Source organism: Neolamprologus multifasciatus, chromosome 18 (genome assembly GCF_963576455.1).
Source record: "Neolamprologus multifasciatus chromosome 18, fNeoMul1.2, whole genome shotgun sequence".
Lineage (NCBI taxonomy): Eukaryota > Metazoa > Chordata > Actinopteri > Cichliformes > Cichlidae > Neolamprologus > Neolamprologus multifasciatus.
In genome coordinates, this window is record NC_140456.1 from 27,126,989 (window position 1) to 27,147,751 (window position 20,763).

At 40.1% G+C, this 20,763-nt stretch overlaps 1 long non-coding RNA gene across 1 annotated transcript; it reads left to right on the forward strand.

Annotated features, from left to right (window-relative positions):
• Window positions 1–3,287: 3,287 nt before the first annotated feature.
• On the forward strand, window positions 3,288–6,199 carry LOC146498169 (uncharacterized). The gene is made up of 3 exons (XR_014870575.1): window positions 3,288–5,432; window positions 5,511–5,657; window positions 5,740–6,199. It is a non-coding gene; the product is annotated as an uncharacterized LOC146498169 (long non-coding RNA).
• The last annotated feature ends 14,564 nt before the right edge of the window (window positions 6,200–20,763 follow it).

Sequence of the window (20,763 nt, forward strand, 5' to 3'; positions counted from 1 at the left end):
GGGTCAATAAATCAACCCTTCCCTTTATTTGTCTGTTTGCAACAACACAGAATTTGGCCTGTAAGCTCATTCAGCAAAGCTTTCCTATTTATTTTGCTATCAGAGGGAGAAAGTAGCTTATAAAGAATGAAGATGTATTGCTTTTATTAGCTGTTGTGATTCGAGGCAATACATTAAAAAAAGGGAATAAAGATGGGTCAAAGGTGACACTGTGTAATTACACCAATCGTTAAATGAGGTGGAAGATGCACTTCTTTTTCTTCTCAGCAGTGTGAGCAGTGATCCCTGCATCACCCAGAAAAAGGGAGTGGGAAAAAAAACTGCATGGTGCCTTTTTTTTTTAAACTTTATATCCATTCAGTTTCCATTAATTAACTTCAGCAAATCAGGTAGATTATCATGCTTGAGACCGACACAGTGGTTTGAGATATTCTTGTCTGTCTGCAGCTGTAATCTCAAGGTGTTTCAGCTGTAACAGTGCTGACTAAAAAGAACCCAACTAATAAGCAAACTGACAAAAACTAAAAACTGATATGCTGACACCGTCTTGCTCACATTTATATGCACGCAGCACGCACAAACATACACACACACATATCTACAATGGAAATTTAAATCAGAGCTCAGAGTGTTTTCGCAGCAGTGCAGTTAACTTGATTAAGCATGAAGAAAAATGAATCTCACTGGAACCTACAGATATAAATCCTATAAATTGTGTCGTTAAATTGAAAATAAGTATGTGGCTTGGCATGAGTATGTGTGCATCTTTGCAGATGCGTGCAGCATGTTATGCATCACTTAGACTTGTTTAAAGGCTGTGAGTGCAACACAGAGACTGTATGTTAAAAACAGATGTAGCCACCATCATGAGCCACAACCATTCGGCACTGAAGCCCCACTGTGAAGCCTCGAGCATCACCGTCTTGATGTTGAAACTCAACCTGACAAGTGAGGGGTGTAAGGGAGGCAAAGTGAGTCAATCCGTTCCTCCTTTTGGTTTCTCAGTGAGCTCCTACTCATGCAGTGCAAAAATAACTTCCAAGACACAAGTTAAACCAACTCTCAAGCATAATTTAGACTGTTTTTTACTCTAATGGGAACCATAACTTACTTGATGAGCATCTAGTTAGTTAATAAGAAGTGAGACTAGAGAGCGATATTAACCTCTTAAGCCCCAACGCCCCCTGATACGGGGGCAAAAGGCAGGAGATCAGTTAGGCTTGGGGCTTAAGAGGTTAATGAACTCATCAGGAAGGCGTTTAATGAGGTCAAAATCAAGTGAGAAATAATGCCATTTTTTATTAAATTCTATGTAGCCTGACTTTAAAACCAGCAGGGGAGACTCTGCCATTAAAAGGGTGTGACTTTAAATCGCTTTCATGTTGGCTTCATTTTTCTGACTCAGAGCTTTACATACTGTACATGCTAGTATATACAGCCGGTGATCGTATAGAGTGTTGACGGTTTTTACCATCTGTGGTGTCAGTGAATAAAAACATGTTTGTGTTGTTACATCTAAAAACAGTCTGGAATAGAAATGTGATGTGGCAACTCGTATTCAGACGCAGACACATTTTGAGCCAATGACTGACTTTTTTCTGGTTGAAGAGCAGAGCTGCACCTGAAATAAAGGGAAAGAATCCACCTTACAGCGTACCAGATGGGATTTTTTTTTTTTTTTGGTAGGAAAGGATTGAAGATTTTCCAGAAGACATCTGCCAAAATGCCAAGGTGTATCAAAAGACCTGACAAGGCTAGTCTGGCAGGGTTAGTAAGCTTTCTGTTTTTTCACTGTATATCTAACATAATCGTCACTGTGTTTGATTTACTATATATGTTTGTTGAAGCTATATAGACAGTAGTAAGAAAACTAGAAATTATTACAAATTAATGATTAATGATCAATTAGATTTTGGACAGATTCCCATCTATCTTACTTTGATAAATGATGTGTGCGTTGGCAGAAGGGGAACTTGTACTACGTCCCCCTCTGATTACCATTAGCCTCAATGCCTTTAGCATCTTTTATGGCTGTTTAGCTTCTCTCATTAAGTTGATGTTTCAAAAGTTTAATAATCTCAAACCAGATAAAACCTCGGTCCTTGGGATTGCTCCAGAATTTTTTTACTAAGAAAATTACAAACTACATTTGGCCACCATACTGTCAAGATAAAGATCATCGCTACCAATTTCAGTCATCACTAAACCTTAAATCTGTACTATCAGTCAAAAACATCCACCTCTGTAGCCCCTCGCTGCCTGGTCCAAAATACATCTTTGCCTCTGAATCACCTCATGTAATTGTTATAGGTCTGTTAACTTATCTGTTCTTATTGGAAAGTTAGAGCTCATCCTATTTTTTGAGGTTGTGAAACCATCTTAGTCCCTTGGACTATCTTAGTCTGTGGAATATTTTAAATAGATTAGTCTTTACAGAACCACTTAGTCAGGTTTTCTGTAAGCAAGTCTCAAAATGTCTCAACTGGTAGAGCAGGAAACCCATATGCTGAAAGGCTGCAGGGGCCTGGGTTTGATGCTACCCCGGACGATGTCCTGTGTGCCTTCCCATTAGTCTACTTTATCAAATCAAATCAATTTTATTTATATAACACTTTTAAAAACAACAACTGTTGACCAAAGTAATAGAATAGAATAGAATAGACAATAGAATAATCAGATCAAATTTAAAAGGAAAGTAAAATCAAAGATAAGAAAATAATAAGAATAAAATAATGACAGAGTCATACAGAATTAAAATGGGTTTTTAGATGAGTTTTAAAAGTATCCAGTGTTGAAGAGGTCCTGATATGTAAGGCAGTTTATTCGACAGTTTCGGAGCAGTCCCAGCAAAAGCCTGATCTCCTCTGTGTTTTAATCTAGACCAGGGACAACTAGAAGCAACTCGGAGTATGCCAATTTAAAATTTAAAATTCTTGATAAAGTAAAAAAATAAAATTTTCCAAATATGTACAACAGACACTTAATATTTACTTTTTATATTTGACTATTTTTAATGTTGACAAACTGAGGGATTCTTTAAAGGACTCAATAAGATTTGTAGATTTCATGGCTAACCCTATTAACATGCCAAACAAGCATTCAGCCAGTAATTATATTATTATATAGTATTAAATATATATTACCACACAAAAAGCATTGCACATTGGATGTGTTGCATAGAGTTTGCACTTTAAATTTTCTTTCTGTGAGCATAAGTTGGTCAAAATCAACAGACTTAAGTCTATCCGGTCTTTAATTCATCAATGCTTCCAAACTACTCCGCTGTCCAGCTCTCAGTTTTTATTACCACTATTCATCGGCAGCACGTTTTGAAGCTCAGTTTTTAAAACCTTACGATGTAACTTCAGCCCAGCACATGCAGCAGTAAATTAACGACTAACCTCGTACTGTGGATGTATTATCTCAGTTGTTCTCCTCACTGAAGTTTGGTTCGTTTATAGCATCCTGCCATGCAATTGCATTTGTCCCTAATTATAGGAGCACAACAGGGATTGTCATGAGCACCCAAGGACAGGATTTTTTTTAAAAACACCTATATAATAAATGTTGGAGAGTTAGACAGAGACATTCCTTCTTCACTGTGATGCCCTTTTTAGTTATTCAGCACCGGAGGCTGAGGAGATGAGCTCTAAGTCTCCCCGGGAGCGGATATGAAAACGCTGTTTAACGTGCTCGTTATTTCAGCGTCGTACAGTCGTGGGACTTAACCATAGATTTTATGAGGTTGTACTCAGTTTGTATGTCAGTGCGGCCGGTCCTATATTACACAAAAATTGTAAGGGTGGATCCTGCTGTCCACATATTGAAAGCATCTATTATGGTTCCCAATTCCCATTTGTTGTTATTGGGGCTTCTATCAAATGCACACATGAAGCTGCAGGATCCGGCATCTGAGGCAGAAGATGATTGGATCTTGAGTAAGTGCTGCAATTGACCCACCGATTGTGTGCTCTGTACCCTTTGATGCCATACTGTAGATTTAAAACCATACTAGTCGGGGTTTGCCTTGAGCTCCTGATCAGATTTCACGTGTTCGTCACATGAGATCAAGGCCAAATTAAACCAGACTTGGTTGTTGGGCCAGATTATTTTTACTCTCCAGCTTCTCAAATCACAAGGAGATTGATGAGTTTTTTTTCAAGTCAGTAAAGTGATTATAGGGACATAACAACACAAATGTTTTTGTTGGCTTTCAAATAGCTGGCCTCCACAGCTTCAACTCAGTTCAGCAGTAAAGTATCAGCGAAATGAGGGGAAATGGAAAGGAAAGCTAACCTTAAAAGAAGCTACTGCTATCAACGTCTTCTTGTTCACACGTGTACATTTGTTGGGCTCCAGGGAAATCAATACTTAATTTAGTTCATTCAACCATCGGTGAGAGTACAAACATCACTTGATAATCCATTATCATTACACCACTTCAGCTCCTTCAGGTACACCTGCAGAGAACTCCCTCTTTTTCTTTCTTTCTTTCGTTTTTTAATATGCTGAATTTTTTATAGTCATGTGCCAATCATGCTTGTATTCTTTGCTTCTGTGCATCCCACAGACTACATAAAAGGCAGATGTCCACTGTGATGTCAACCACTTAGTGGTTTGTGGATTACCACTATGAAGCCTCATGTTTTGTCATTTTTCTTTGGTTGGTTTTTGTTTTCACCAGATTTAGATGAGAGGGTACAGCAGCAGAGTTTCCAGAGTGCTGTGTGGTTAGTTTGGTTGGCAAGACCCATTGGTAATGTACTGTAACATCAAAGAGGAAGCTCACTTAAAAACAACAACAACAAAAAATCATTAAAAATTGTATTATAGTTGGTGTGTCTAAAGTCAGGGAATTCTTCCTTCAAAGGACACTGCCTACATAGGCTTCGTCAGTCGAAGCCTGCGAAGACCAAGAAGGCTTTAAGTGAGCGGCTGTAAAACTAGACAGTCTAGGCCAGCGGTCCCCAACCTTTTTTGTGCCACGGACCGGTTTATGTCCGACAATATTTTCACGGACCGGCCTTTAAGGTGTCGTGGATAAATACAACAAAATAAAACTAGTACCGGTACCGAAAAAAAGAAGATTTATTCATAACACACGTGAAAAGACCCAGGAAAACTGTGTTAACGATAAAAACGATAACAAAATAACGCTGAAAACCGATAAAAACCCTGAAAACCATACATTTCACACCTGAGCCTCAACTCTCGCGGCCCGGTACCAAACGACTCACGGACCGGTACCGGTCCGGGGGTTGGGGACCGCTGGTCTAGGCTACAACGCTGTCATGGTCTGGGTGGTTTTCCACAGCATCGGCTCCTCCCCACTGGGTGGAGTCTTTGTTGTTCCTCACCTGATGGCAATCATACCGGCAGTATTTATGACCTGCGCACTCAACTGGTCTTCGCCAGATTATCTGCCAACTTTAGTCAGTTCTCGGCCTCACGTCTGTTCCTTGGTGACTCATCGTGTATATTAATCTTATTTCCTCTGTTTTTCTCGTCAGCATCTGAAACCCACCTACCAAGCTCTCCTGGATACAAGTTTGCAGCCGTAATCTCTCCCTTTTTTCGCCTGCCTCCCTGCATTGCACGCAGCACCCACCTGGACCTCTCCTGCCTCCCTCCTCCACGCAACCCCCACCTGCAAGCTTGTAAGACCGCTCAGTGTATTATTCTCAGATTCACTCGCAGCTCTCTGTGGGATTCCCCTGACTGCTCTCTCCTCTGTTTCAGTGCCCTGGCCAGCCACAGTTTCCCCTGCCCAGTCCCTGCACCCAGTTATCCCTGCCATCTAGTCATAGTCATAGTATTTTCTCTCGCCTCAGACGTCTAGTTTATGTTCCTTAATTCTAGTTTGAAATTTCTGTTAGCCTCTGGGCATTGTAAATAAAGACTCTTTTCGTTACACCGCACCTCTGGCCTCCGGGTTTGAAACTGCACTTGAGTCCATCCCATTTCCATGGGCCACTGTGCCATGACAAATGCGCTACTCCTGTCACAGAGTAATCATGACAATAGCAGCTACAGAAATGGTGAATAGCATTGTTTGACAGAAGTAGAGGACAAAACTTTATTTCTTACTTTTTATTTTACTTTTGCTGAGAAAATTGTGTTTGATGTATCTGAGGCTCAAGGCCATGAGCTCAGTCCCTTTAGCCAAGAGTCATTTGAACTTTAGCAAGCTAAAAAGCTTGTTAATGTTAGTGTATGATACTAGTCTCACTGACTAGTATCATACACTAACATTCTCATCAAAGTCTCATTTGACTTTTCACATATAATTATTATATAATTACAAATATAATTTCTAAATTATATATATTACTTTATTATGATATCTATGTATAAAAAATGTATTTAAATTATCAGTGGTGGATCAGTCATCTCAAATACTAAAGCTCACTTAAAAATATATGTATTTATTTCCATTTCACATCACTGTAGACTAGGGACGCAACGATACCAATTTTTTCAAACCGATACGATACCGATACTTGGATCTGAGTACTTGCCGATACAGAGTACAGAAACCGATACTTCTACCACACACACACACACACACACACACAAATGCAATGAATTGGAAGACAGGTTTTATTTTATTCTCTGCCGATAAAAAATAAAATCTTAATAAAAATGACCACAAAAAAATTTCAAGTGAAAAATAAGCACTTCTGTTAAATTATTGCAGAGTCTCCACATTGTAATTTAACAAAATATCACTGAACTATTGGCACTGTCCCGAGCTTTCAGAATAATAAATAAACACTTCTGTTTATTTATTATATTTCATATCGCAGCTGAGAAGATGGTGCAATCCTATGTTTTCCACGACCGGCATTGGCTGGTCATCCAGAGCAATAAAATGAGTCAGAGCCTCTGTTATTTTAACTGCCAGTGGATTTTCTCTTGACATTTTTCTTCGCTTTTCCAAAACCTGAGTTAAAGTTGGCTGTTCCGGTCCACACTGCTGACATTTTGTTTAGCCTAGCTACAGCAGCCTCCAGTTTCTCTTTTTTTATCTGGAGCTGCCAGTCTGACTCGTCTAACCCTGTGCCTGTTTAGCGCGGGATGTCCCCCTGGTGGCCAATCTAAAAAACTACAACAGAAATGACAAGCCACCCTCTGATTAATGAAATAAGTTGGTATCGGTTCATGGTATCGGTTAACTTTTACGAGTATGAGTACACACACATTTTACAGTATCGGTATCGGTGCATCCCTACTGTAGACCAAACAAGTACTTTGAGTAGACTCAATGCAACCGCACCCGCATAATTAAGGGTGCAAATCTTTGTACAATTCAAATGGAAATTATAAAGATTTCCTATAAAGCTGGATATTAAGATGAGAGTCTGTGTAGAATGACAAAAATAGTTCATCCCAGCAGCTACCAGACTGAACAACAATGCAATAGATTTCAAATGAAGCAATCAAGAAGTAATTGAAAGAGCTTTGCGAAAAAATACTGCAGCAAAAGTAACTGGACAGCTGACTGATAACTAGTTCTGTGGTTAGTTGTGCACCGATTCTTCCTTATTTAAGTTTTGAATCTCTGCATTTGGATTTTATAATTGGGGCCTCACAATATAAGGTTCATATTTCTGTTTTTTTAAATCACAGAAGACAACTCTGGTGCATGATTGCAGAAGTTTGTCCCTGATAAAGAACACCTTTATTAATATATAAAAACACTGGTGATGCGGGGAGGAACTTTCTCCAACAGACTTATTGATCTCCACTGCTACAAGGACAGGACATCTTTCATACCTCAGGCAATAACTCTTTGAATTACAACACACCTGTCTAGCAGAGGTTTAGCTGTTTGCAATTTTATTTCAACTTTATACTCTCACAACAACAGACTGTAAGTCACTTTATTTCACTGCTCTGTCCATTATATTTTACACATATAATAAACCACTTAATGTTGTCAGCTAACAGTTTTAAATTCTGTTTTGCTTTGTTGATGTTTATTTAAATATATGTTAATTTTTACTTTTACAACTGAAGTATTTTAACGCACACATTAGTCATTTTTCCTCTGCGCACCAGCTCAGTGGATTTTAAATCAAACAAAATCTGCACTTCAATCACATCAAAGATATAATTGAAGCCGCAAACTTTCAGATTTAATTCAGGTGGTTTGACAGAATTATTGCAATAACTTTTCAGGAATTTCAGACATTTTTAGACATAGTGCCCAATTTTGAAAGGCTTAAAAGCAAATGGACAATCAAAGATGACTTTAGATATGAGGATTGTTTTAAAAATCCTTTGAATGAGCTTCTTTGCTTTGAGAAGCTCAAAGCAAAGAAAATCTTGGGCTGTTTTTGTTGTATGCTTTGGGTCATTATCTATTTGCACTGTGAAACACTCTCAGATCAGCATTTGGCTAAATCTCAGCAGAGAGTACAGCACTGCATACTACAGAATTCATCCTGCTGCTTCTATCAACAGTCGCATTATCAATAAGCAGTACTGACCTGGTTGCACTGGTAGCCATGCTTGATAATGACACAGCTCCTCAAGAGTGTTTCTGGTCAGGTGTTGTGAAAGCGTCTTTCTTAACTAAGATAATAATCCTCACAATTCATTTATCCCTTTTCAAACTTTTTAGGCCTTTTGTGTTATTAAGCTGGTGCATTATTCTTTTAATGACTGTACCATACTAATGATTAAGGTACTCCAAATGATGGCTTGCACTACTTGCACCAGCATTTATAAGATTAGGGAAACCTGCAGTCAGCTGAGACTGAAGAAGTCACTTGGATGGGTGATGAAACATTTCTCCCACTGAAAACGTTACGTCCAGATGAACAGAATCAACTTTTGGGGATTTACTTACCTGGATGATTGACATGCATCAAGACATCTATTTGGACCTCATACTGAGAGTTGGATTAATTAATTAAATTGGATTGTGCAAGTATTCAAATAAACTGAGTTATAGTAAACTATTTGCAAAATGGATTCTGTTTACTGTACATGTCTAAGTATCACTTCTTTAAGGAATTGTTCTAATGAAAGAAAAATGTATAAAAAGGAACAGGGAACTGTAATTAAAGAGCAGATTAAGGTTGGACTGTTACTGGACTGCAGTAGCCTTGTTTATTAGAATGAATATGGGTAGAAAAATCATAAATAAAAGTTCCCCAGATGTTCCTCAGGAGTGCAAGACATTTGCTTTGCTCATAGCTGAGTCATCCATCCATCCATTCACTTCCGCTTATCCTTTTTCAGGCGCTGGAGCCTATCCCAGCTGTCATAGGGCGAGAGGCGGGGTACACCCTGGACAGGTCGCCAGTCTGTCACAGGGCCAACACACAGGGACAGACAACCATTCGCACTCTCATTCACTCGCACATTCACACCTAGTGGCAATTTGGATTATCCAATTAACCTATCCCCACTAGCTGAGTCATCTCAGCATTAATGACACTTTTAGTAGTTCTAATGGGGAAATAAAACCGGCGACCTGTGAAGCAGTTGCTCATTTGGGTGTACTTTTTGCTTCACACTTATCTAAGGCTGATCTGGGATAAAACAGGCGGTAAAGGGAGTATTGCAAATTGTTAACTCGAGAGTTATTGGTTTAATGAAATTTATTCTAGAAGGTTTTTTAAATTTAGGAAGCCATTTGAAGAGGTAGTAGTACACACTGGAGCTTTTTTTTAGTGCATTTTTACAATCGAGTCCTACTTATTCCCGGCAATGCAGACAAAACTCTTGCAATGGTTGTACATGGACAGAATGGCTCAGAGCAATGTGTCAGAGACTCCATCCACCTGGAACACCCTCCACAGGACACCCTGAGGGACACAGTCAAATGCCTTCTCCAGCCCACAAAACACATGTAGAATGGTTGGGCAACCTCCCTTCATCCACCAAAATGAAAACCAATAAGTTGGACTGTGTGCGTGGTGAGTGTTGGACTCTGCCCGTGACAAAGACCGGCCTTTGTCACTGATTCTGTTTATAATCTTTTGTGGACAGTATTTCCAGGCATAGCCAGGTGGTGGAAGGCTTCTACATTGTTAGCCTCACAGTCTCATCTCTGCTTTTTGCAGATGATGTGGTTCTGTTGGCTTCATCAGGGGGTGGCTTCCAGCTCACACTCAAGTGGTTTGGAGTCGAGTGTGAAGCAGGAGTAATGAGAATCAGCACCTCCAAATCTACAAAACCTCAGGGAGAACAGAGCTGTCGATTTACCAATTGAGATACTTCCCTGCCGTGAACTATGAACACTCGACGATTAGTGATGGGTAGTGACCAAAAGAACGAGGTTGCGGATACAAGTGGCAGAAATTAGCTTTCTCTAGAGGGTAGCTGGCCTCGCCCTTAGAGATAGGGTCAGGAGTTTAGTCGTTAGTCACTGCTACTCCCCATCGAAAGGAACCAGTGGAGGTTATTTGGAGATCTGATTAGAATGCCTCTTTGGTACTTCCTGTGTGAGGTGTTCTGGGCATGCCCAGCTTGGAGGAGGTCCCGGAGCAGACACAGTACACGCTGGAGAGATCTCTCGGCTGGCCAGGGCATGCCCTCCAGATCCCCCAAACTGGAGGAGGTGGCTGGAGATAGCAAGGTCTGGACATCACTGCTTAGGCTGTTGCCCCTGCAACCCAGCTCTGAAAAAGCAGAAGAAAATAGATTGTTTGATGGAAAATATTAGAGCTTTAAATGGTAGACATACTCACTCACAATTTAGCATATAAAAAACAAAATAACAACTGAAGTATCTCTTCATGTCTACTTTCCTCCATCAAGGCAAAGAATTGATGCAGAGTTCTAGCAAGTGGCTACTTTAATGCCTGCAAAATCAAGCCCTGTCTGATAAAGTTTTATGCTGGCTCTGCTACTTTACTGAGTACGTTTGTTTACTCTGCAGTGCAAAAAAAATCATTTAAGCCAGCAGACTACTTGTAGTGTATTGATAATATGTCCATACAGAGTCAAGCAATGGCACCTGAAGAGGTGCAATTCTCCTTTCTCCTTTAAATACATTCCAACAATAGACCTGGCAAGTATTCCTTCAATTTAAAGTTGCCTCGACGTTTTATTTCCATTCAGCGATGCGTGATATCCAGTTAGCAGGTCTAATGTCAGGCAGTTCTGCAGAAGTAGCTCCACGCTGTGATAAGTGTTTTGTTGCTCTGCTAAGTGTCCCTCAGAATCAGAATGGCTTCATCAGACGATTGTGAGGCAAGCCTGTAATTTGGCATCAGGACTGGATGCTAATACAAATAAAATTGCTGATAGAACAATTTTAAAGGCATTAGGATTTTGTTTTGTTTTGTCAAATGATCAGAAAGTACCATTTGAAAAAAAAAAAAACTAACTTAAGAGATATTTATTGAACCCCTTTATTTCTCTTCTGCCTTGTTTCTTTCCTTCAAATCTCAAACAAATTTAAATCTAAGTGTATCGTATACAGTATCATTTGCAGTGTATCATCAGTGCAGAATACACAATCCGCTGGCTCGCTAATGCTCACTAGCTGCCTTTTCAGAGATAGTACTCTACCTCAACAGTTTGCTGTTTGTTTTTTTCCCATTAAATATGTTTAATTTTTACAACCAAGGGGGGCAAGAAAGGGTAAAGAGAGGGGGTAATGGAGTAGTCACATGTCGGTGCCCAATCACCATCGCTTCTGTAGTGAAAACTGGAGATCAAAAAGAACTTGGAAGGAGAACGTGAAAGGCAGAGCACAGCTGAACGGAAGCTGTGAAGTAAGGTCACAATTATAATAAAACTTTTGATCGACCCTTAAAACAAGCCATGTATTGATTAGACATTTTGTTTAATGATGACACTGCTTCTCTAAAATCCCTTAAATCACTAAATGGCAAACTTAAGTTTCAATCAATCCAGGTTAATGCTGGAAATCAAAAGGACATACGGATGTAGGAAATCTGCTGATTGGACTGTGCATCACACACCTCACTGACATGTATTTATGCCATGACGATGATTTTTACCGAAACCTGCAAAAGAAATTTACACAAAGACAAATCCATCAACTACAATCTTCCTCATACAAAAGGCGCTGAAGTCAAAAGCAATGAAAAGCACCCATGTTGGTTAAGTCCTGCTGTAAGTGTTTTCTGACTTTCTGGCTCTTAGTTACTTGTTCTGATGTCACACTGGGTTTGTGCTCGTCCCTTTAAACGTGAGCTCGCACTTATTTAAACCTATGTGAAAGCAAAGCCTCGGAGCCTCGTTAAGCTGCACACACGAGCAGGTACTATTTGAAACCACATTTCCCATGCAAGTAAGTCTGACTGGCCATTGTGCTCAGGAGGATAATTGATCTGATCTAATGGTGCACCACACTGACTGAGGATTTCCCAACTGTTTATTTTTATTGAGCATTAACATTTAAAGTCCAGCTGTAGGCTAAGATGCCAATTTCATTTCCATGAACATAATTCTACTGAATATTGCTGCTCCGGGCTCAATGAAATTACTTTACCAGGCATGACTTTATTGTCCCCTACTTGGGATAGAAGTAGTTCTTCGAAACACGCCTAACCTCTCACACGCTAATTCCAGAACTTTTAGTGACGACACAGTAGAGTGAAAGTATTGAAAACAAAATACGAACGACCTTATTGTAACAGCCACTTGAAAGGTTAGGAAAATGCCAGATCTCGCCCATCATTAATTGCACCGTCCATGTCGCACTCAAGTCCTCTAACCTCTCTTTGACCACATAGAAACCAGCCCTAGTCCTCAATTAAATGCCCAACTCTGTGGGCACACACTGTTGTGTCTCACGTAAACACACGGAAATGCGTTTCCTACACTTGGTTCGTATTTTAATGCCATACAATTATTAGATTACATGCCAGTGGGATCTAGTCATCCACCACGATTACATGGAGCCTTCTATTTTAACTATAATCGGTTTAAAAGCCCAATTATAATAAAAACGCCCAGATAAATCAAAATTTCAGTCACTTTCTGAGGGATGGAATAAACCTTTTCATAAACCAATTAGAAGAAAGATTCAACCATGTAAATTATTCAAACTGATTAATTTCTAGCTGCATTCCCTTATTTTGACATAGAGTTAGTGCAAAGAGGCGTGTACACATCTGTCCTTTCCTAATATAAAATGAAACTTTCAGGCTGAACTGGCTCGCTGTGAGAGGCTTTTTTTTATATACTCTTTAGGAATTAAAAGCAACACGATATCAGCAACTGCTGAACAGATGACAGAGATTCATCTATAGGGAGCTGATCAAACACACGTCGAAAAGATAAGACAGGAGTTGAGGAAGTGGAAATATTCATATCTGCTGGGCATGTCACACTGTTGCGATTGAGTGCTTTGGCACTTGTAAACACCAGACTGTATTAAATCACATTCTGTGTAAACAGCTGATCCAAAGTCTTCTGTATGAATCAGAGTGACAGAAAACCGTCAGTGTACCCACAACCAAAAGTTGCTGCTGAAACAAGTAGCACACTATGCAAGAAACAAGTAAAAGAGTTGAAATTCCCCTCTGATCTATTATTTTCTTATTTCTGTCTTTATATCAATACAAACCACTCTTAAAGCCACAAAAAAAATGAAGAGGAGGAATATCATTACATATGTTAGCCAAACCTATCCCTCTGGGTCACATGAATACAGGGTTAATTGCAATGCTATCTTTCTAACCCACACAGCTCTAACAAGCCAATACACCTACTCTACGTTGCCACTGCACAAATGTGACTTACCCCATTTACTGTAGCAGTATTGCACACAAGACCACAGGGACTGACGCCTTCTCGCTTGCAACAACCACTCAAATAGCAACAAAACACTGCAAAGAATAATGAACAAAGTATTAATTCGATCGAGTCAACTGAGGAGCACCTCAGAAACCTAAAAGTTTTTTTTTTTCTTTTTAGTGAGGCACTGATAGCTGCTGTTGGTTGTTTCACTAATGTATTTAACACCTTTTTTTGGTACCTTTTCATGGACTGCCTTCTTAGAGCCCAAGCAATGAATGCGCCATCGTGAGTCAGGATTTAATGGGTGTGATTCACAACCACCGCACCTTCTGAGATCACCAGACTTGCTAACATCACTGGTCAGCTTTGTCTGGTTTTACATCAAACCACCTTCCTTTCATTCCCTTTAGTGATCCTCATTTGTGCAAATCCACAAAATTCTAATAAAGTAAGCTTTGACTTCTCTGTACTTTATTACGACGTTTAAATGATAATTTCTCCTTTGGCTGGACACTAATTTATAATGTTTTGTACGCTTATATTTGTATCAGAGGCCAAGAGGAGTTGATCACTACATCAGCGGGTCTAACAGCACCCTCCTGTGGTCAGAGTGTATAATTACACCTTCATTCCTTTTCTTCTACCTTTAACACATTTAATGGATTTAAAAAACCTGCAAAGCACTGTTAGAATTGCACGTTTTTGTAATGTAAAAAAAATTAGACCAAGATAAATCAGTTCAGAATGTGATCTATAATCTATGCATTTATACTGAAAAACAAAAGGAAATATTTTAAGGGGGTAAAATCTGAAAAGCTGGAATGAGCTGGTTTGGGCGTCCACACCCTTTTATAGCTGGGGACGTACTTCTGTTCGAAATTGACATGAAAACACATTAAAATCTGGGTTAAATTGTAGTCAGTACACACCTGCCACCAGTTAAAGTGACTCCAAAAGCCAATAAAGAGCAGCTGTTCTAATAGGACTCCTCGCATTTACTTTAAAATCTATGGTCTGCAAAAAGCTTAGAAACTATCAAAGGGAAGTCACTGTTAAAGATATCAGTCAGGAGAAAGGTACAAAGAACTGGTCGTGTACTACATCTCCAATATTTTGAACTTTTCTGGGCTGGGAGGTAAAACAGAAACTTTTCCTATGAAGAAAAACATTCAAGCCCAGCGAAGTTTTGCAACAATATACACCAGTTCTCAAGAAGCATGTGGGAAAATGTGATCTAATGAGACCCAAGTTAAACGCTTTGCAAATAATTCAAAAGGGTATGTTTAGATACACAACATCACTGCATCACAAGTCAACACTGATGCTGTGGATATAGAATAGAATAGAATAGAATAGAATAGAATAGAATAGAATAGAATAGCCTTTATTGTCATTGTACAAAGTACAACGAAATTGGAGTGCCACTCCCTTGGTGCAAAATGCAAAATAAATATAAATGTAAAATATAAAAATACAATAAAACAACCGTAGTACTCAGACAATAATAAGTACAATATATACAGTATAGCAGCATAATATAATGATAGTATGAATAGCAGCATAATATAGTGACAATGGCAAGTATAGTTAAGCAGGTTTAATTGTTTTGTGCTTATTTACTACGTGGATAGCTCTGGGAAAGAAGCTATCCCTGAATCTGTTTGTCCTGGTTTTGTGTGACCTGTACCGTCGGCCTGACGGCAATAGTTCAAACAGTTGATTACTGGGGTGAGAGTAGTCCTTAATGATATTGCCAGCTCTGCTGAGGTATCGAGAGTTTGCAATGGCCTCCAGACTGGGCAGAGAGCAGCCAGTGATCTTCTGGGCTGTGTTGATGACCCTCTGCAGTCCTTTCCTGTCTGCAACTGAGCACCCTGCATACCATGTTGTTATGCCGTACGTTAGGATGCTCTCTATGGTGGCTTTATAGAATGTCACCAGCAGCCTCTCCTCCAGGTTGTTCCTCCTGAGCATTCTCAAAAAATGGAGACGCTGCTGGGCCTTTTTTACCACCGCCGTGGCATTTGCAGTCCAGGAGAGATCATCAGAGATCTGCACGCCCAGAAACCTCATGGAGTGTACCCTCTCCACACAGTTCCCGTGAATGTAGAGTGGGGCCGGGTCTGCTCTGCCCTTCCTGAAGTCCAAAATAAGTTCTTTAGTTTTCGTGGTGTTCAGTTGGAGGTTGTTAACTGAACACCACTCAGTCAATCTATTAACCTCATCTCTGTAGTCCGACTCATCCCCCCTTGAGATGAGTCCAACCACTGTGGTGTCATCCGCGAACTTTATGATGGTGTTTGAGAGATGGGTAGGGGAGCAGTCGGATGTGTAGAGCGTAAACAAGAGGGGACTCAGAACACATCCTTGTGGAGACCCGGTACTGAGTGTGATGGTGCTGGACAGGTGGGGGCCGAGTCTGACAGACTGTGGTCTATTTGTCAGGAAGTCCTTGATCCAGAGACAGATGGAGGTGGAGAGTCCCAGGTGAGACAGTTTCTCGACCAGGATCTCCAGGATGATGTGATTGAATGCTGAGCTGAAGTCCAGGAAGAGCATTCTCACATAGCTTCCTCGGTGCTCCAGGTGACTCAGCGCAGTGTGGAGCGCTATGGTGATGGCGTCCTCGGTGGATCGATTTGTCCTGTAGGCAAATTGGTGGGGGTCCAGAGTGGAAGGCAGACCGGCCCTGATGTGCTGACAGACCAGTCTCTCAAAGCACTTCATCACTACAGGCGTAAGTGCAACAGGCCTGTAGTCATTTGGGCTGTCTACAGCCGTCTTCTTAGCGATGGGGATGATGATTGAGGTTTTGAGGCAGGGTGGGACGGTGTTTAATGACAAGGAAAGGTTGAAGATTTTAGTGAAGGACCATCAGGACCTGCCGCCTTCCTGGGATTCACTGACCTTAGAACACGCCTCACTTGATGCTCTCCAAATGTTAGTGTGCCGGTGCTGGAGGCGGGTGGAAGTGGTGTAACAGCTGAGGGCCTGGTCGTCTCAAAGCGGGCGAAGAAACGGTTTAGCTCCTCAGCCAGCGAGGCATCAGTCCTAGATATTGTCTGGTTATTGCTTCTGTAGCTGGTAATGTGATTGATCCCCTGCCACATTTTTCTGGGGTCGTTGTCAACAGCAAAGTGATCTTCAACCCTCCTCCTATAGGCAGCCTTGGCTTTCTTGATGCCTCTACTCAGGTCTGCCCTGGCCGCCCTATACGCAGCCCTGTCCCCTGACTTGAAGGCAGTGTTACGGCTTTTTAGGAGGGATTGCACTTCGCTATTCATCCAGGGTTTTTGATTTGGAAACACCCTGACCCTTTTGTTGACGGTGACATTGTCAACACAGTTCCTGATGTACGAGAGTACAGTGTCCGTGTACTCCTGGAGGTTGAGGCTGGAGAATAAATCCCATACAGTTGTTGAGAAGCAGTCCTGCAGTTGAGAGAGGGCTCCTTCAGGCCAGGTTTTTATTATCTTTGTCTGGGGCTTATATCACAGAGAAGCAAAGCATCACGCTTTGGTGCTGTTTTTCTCCTGTTGAAACTGGGACGTTAGTGAAGCTGGAGAGAAATACTTTCAACACCACAACTGTACAACTGAAAATCTGCTGGGTCACCTGACGGGGGGCAGTGCACAGGAAACACATCCACATTGTGACAGATTAGGAGCGTTTATGCAAGAAGAGTGAGTCCAGATGTGCCGCGTTGATAGACTCAGGGCTGTAATCAAATGAAAAGGTGCTTCGCCTAAGGTATTCGTTTAAAGATCTCTGCATTGTTAAGTTTTATGTTGGATTGTATTGAAGCTGAAAGTAAATGTTTAATTTAACAGTGGTTGGTGTGTAGACTTTCTATATCCGCTTTAACTGTGTACCTGTGTAGATTTATGGACTGTGTGAATACTCTGTCTAGCATGAGGGCAGAAGTGAACGTATATATAAGCAGGTACACATCAGGGCATGTTAACTTATTTTCTAGATATTCCTTTGCAAATATGTCTTACAACTATAAATTCTACACAAACTATATTCCTAGGATGTATGCCTAGGTACATAACATAATGATTTTTTGCACCTTTGGTTTGGGGCAAAAAGGTATTCACATCTTTTAAAACAAACTGGATGTTTTTATTTTTATGCATTCTCTTTGTAAGTAATGTAAGAGATGAAGCGTCAATGTTTAGACAGACTGATCATGAGTCCCCAGGCTGAAAAACAGAGTTTAGTCTGGCAAACAAATGAAAACAAATAAAAAATGCATACAGGGACTGGCAAAAAGGCAATTCTAACTCTGAGAGTGTGCTTCACTGCCAATGAGACAATGAGTTGTGATTCAAATAGTTCATGAAACAAAGTTTCTGTTGGTAAAAGATTTTATGGCACTGTGGGTAACACAGGGATGAGTCAACTAAAACTGTATTTTTTGGGTAAGTTATATATGATTTATATACGTGACAATTTACAGAACAGCACAAAATGTGAGTGAATTAAAACGCCTGCTTATAATAGAAAGAATAATTAGGCAAAAGATTTTATGGCGAGTCCACAGCAGAAAACCTTTACAACAAAATCACAACTCTGTGAGCATTTAGTTGCCTATTTACACATCCAGGGGACTCAGGACATCGCACAGTTTAAGTGTTATGATGTGCAAAAAGTCTAGCTTTGGTACTCAGTTGTGGTAATTAAGGTTAAAAAAGTACGCTTGCCTTTGATGCCATTGAAAACTACAGCGTGTCTCCATTTCATGGGCACTTCCATGCTCAATTAACAGTGGCTGGTGCTTGTCAGCAGCTTTTTTTTTTTCTGGTTGTTTAAGGACGCCCTTTGTGGTTAAACCTTAGATCTGGATTAATACAACAGGCGAGGGACATCGTCTGTCTGTCTTTCTGTGAAAGTTGCTGCACATCACCGACCTGAGATCCCAGTTTGATATCTTGTGGTACTCTTGTATGCCTTTAATCTGAGTGCTTGAGAGTCCATCCATCCTGCTGGGCTCCAAGAGTTTTGTGACCATGTTTCAGTGTGATGCAGTGAAGCCAGGAAAATGCTTAACACAATTTCTGACGCCACAGGACAGATTCTGACTCCATCCTGCAACAGCAGAGGTAACATTGAAGAAGTCATGTCGCGTAGCGTAAATGTATTTAGTTACATTCTTGTTGGTCCTATCTACACTCTTGTCCAATGGTACTGGAGATTGTAAGGTTAGCAGTACTCTATCCTAGCTTTGGACTAGAGTACAACACCACTAAATTAAGGATTTTTCCCTCTTAAAAAAGTGTGAAAAAAGTATGAATAAAAAACTGAACAAATAACTCAAAATAGCTAGACACTGATTGAAAATACTTGTAATTTGCTGAAAATCTTCGACCTTGATATTCTTTTTGGCAATTTTTTTGTAATCAGAAAAAGTCACAGTATTGTAAGAAAGTTGAAGTGACTACCACACAGGTAAAATACATTTCATTCAATTAAATTAAAAACATATTTCTGCAGAATATTTGTCTATTACATTATGACCTCATAGAAATGCAGTCTGCATGCTGAGGGTCCGTAGACTGATCATGCATGACAGGAATTCTGTATTTATAAGACAACTACAGGGAGGAACCTTCAGTCATTTCACTGCCTTTTGTTCACGATTACACATGACTGTCAGAGTTCATAGTCTGAATTTCTAAATATCTTATTTTGACAAAAACTTTTAAGAAATATTCCTATTTCCTGTTACAAAATCCCTGAAAAGTCCTGCTCAGTGTCTGAGGGAGTGGAGACCGTGCTGAGAAAACTGAAGGCTTTGGCCCTCGACCAGGAGTCAGTGTCCACTGACCAAGAATACACTGGCCCCGCCTGTGAAGGCCAAAGTCTGCAATTGCTATTTTTTCTATCAAGAAATCTGAGCGATTCAATGTGTAGTTGTACTTGTTCCCACTGACAACAAGAGGAGATTCACTGGTCTTCACTTAAGACCAGTGAATGTATGGTGAATATACAGTATATATGTGGACCATGATGTAAAATGACTTTGACGTCCTTGCTTAAACAGTTTTTATATTTTAATCTATATTTAATCATTTTATATTATAATCTAAATGAGCTGACTAACTAATTAAGTTCACATTCGCATTCACATTTCCACTTTTTGCTAGAAAATGCTTTTTTCTAGTTTGTTATTATTTTTATTATTGTTATTATTGGAGTTCTAGATGTTGGAAGAAGATACCTGAGGTGGTTCAGGCATGATTAGGATGCCCCTCTCCTTCAAGGTTATCCAGGCATGACCAGGAGGAGGTGACCCTGAGGTAGACACAGATATCACCAGACAAATTATGTTTTCTTGTAAGGCCTGGGGGTACCTCAGGATCCCAAAGGAAAGGAAAACATTCCTGGGAAGAAGGAAACCTGTAATATCTCTCTTAGCATGCTAAACGTGACTTAGCCCAACTTGGGCATAATTTTTATATCCTATTCAGAAGTTAGAAATCCCAAAGATTTCCAGTCTGTTACTGACTGAAAAATAAAGAAACCAGAAAGTAAATTACCGTAGTCAACCTGTTGTAATGGTCAGTTACCAAAGGAGTTGCTGGTTGATGATCAGTTGAGTAAGAAATTAAATGCCAGACATCTGCAGAGTGCTATTTGATTTCTTGCTACCTGAAGAAATAATGAAATAAACCAGCTATGACTGTGTGGGTGTAGAATCACAGACTTGATTGCCACATTAGGTAATAACCACAAAGACTACCAAATCCTCAGTATTCCAATCGAGCCCCAACCATTTCAGTTATTCATCATCACCCTCAAAAATCTTGAGAAATGTCTGTTATCTGCACTTTAAGTAAACTATTGATCACATTAAGCTGACTAAGTAAAAAATGTCTTCTGGGCTTTATCAGTGACACTATCCTTCACTATGTACAGTGGGGAAAAAAAGTATTTAGTCAGCCACCGATTGTGCAAGTTCCCCCACTTAAAATGATGACAGAGGTCAGTAATTTGCACCAGAGGTACACTTCAACTGTGAGAGACAGA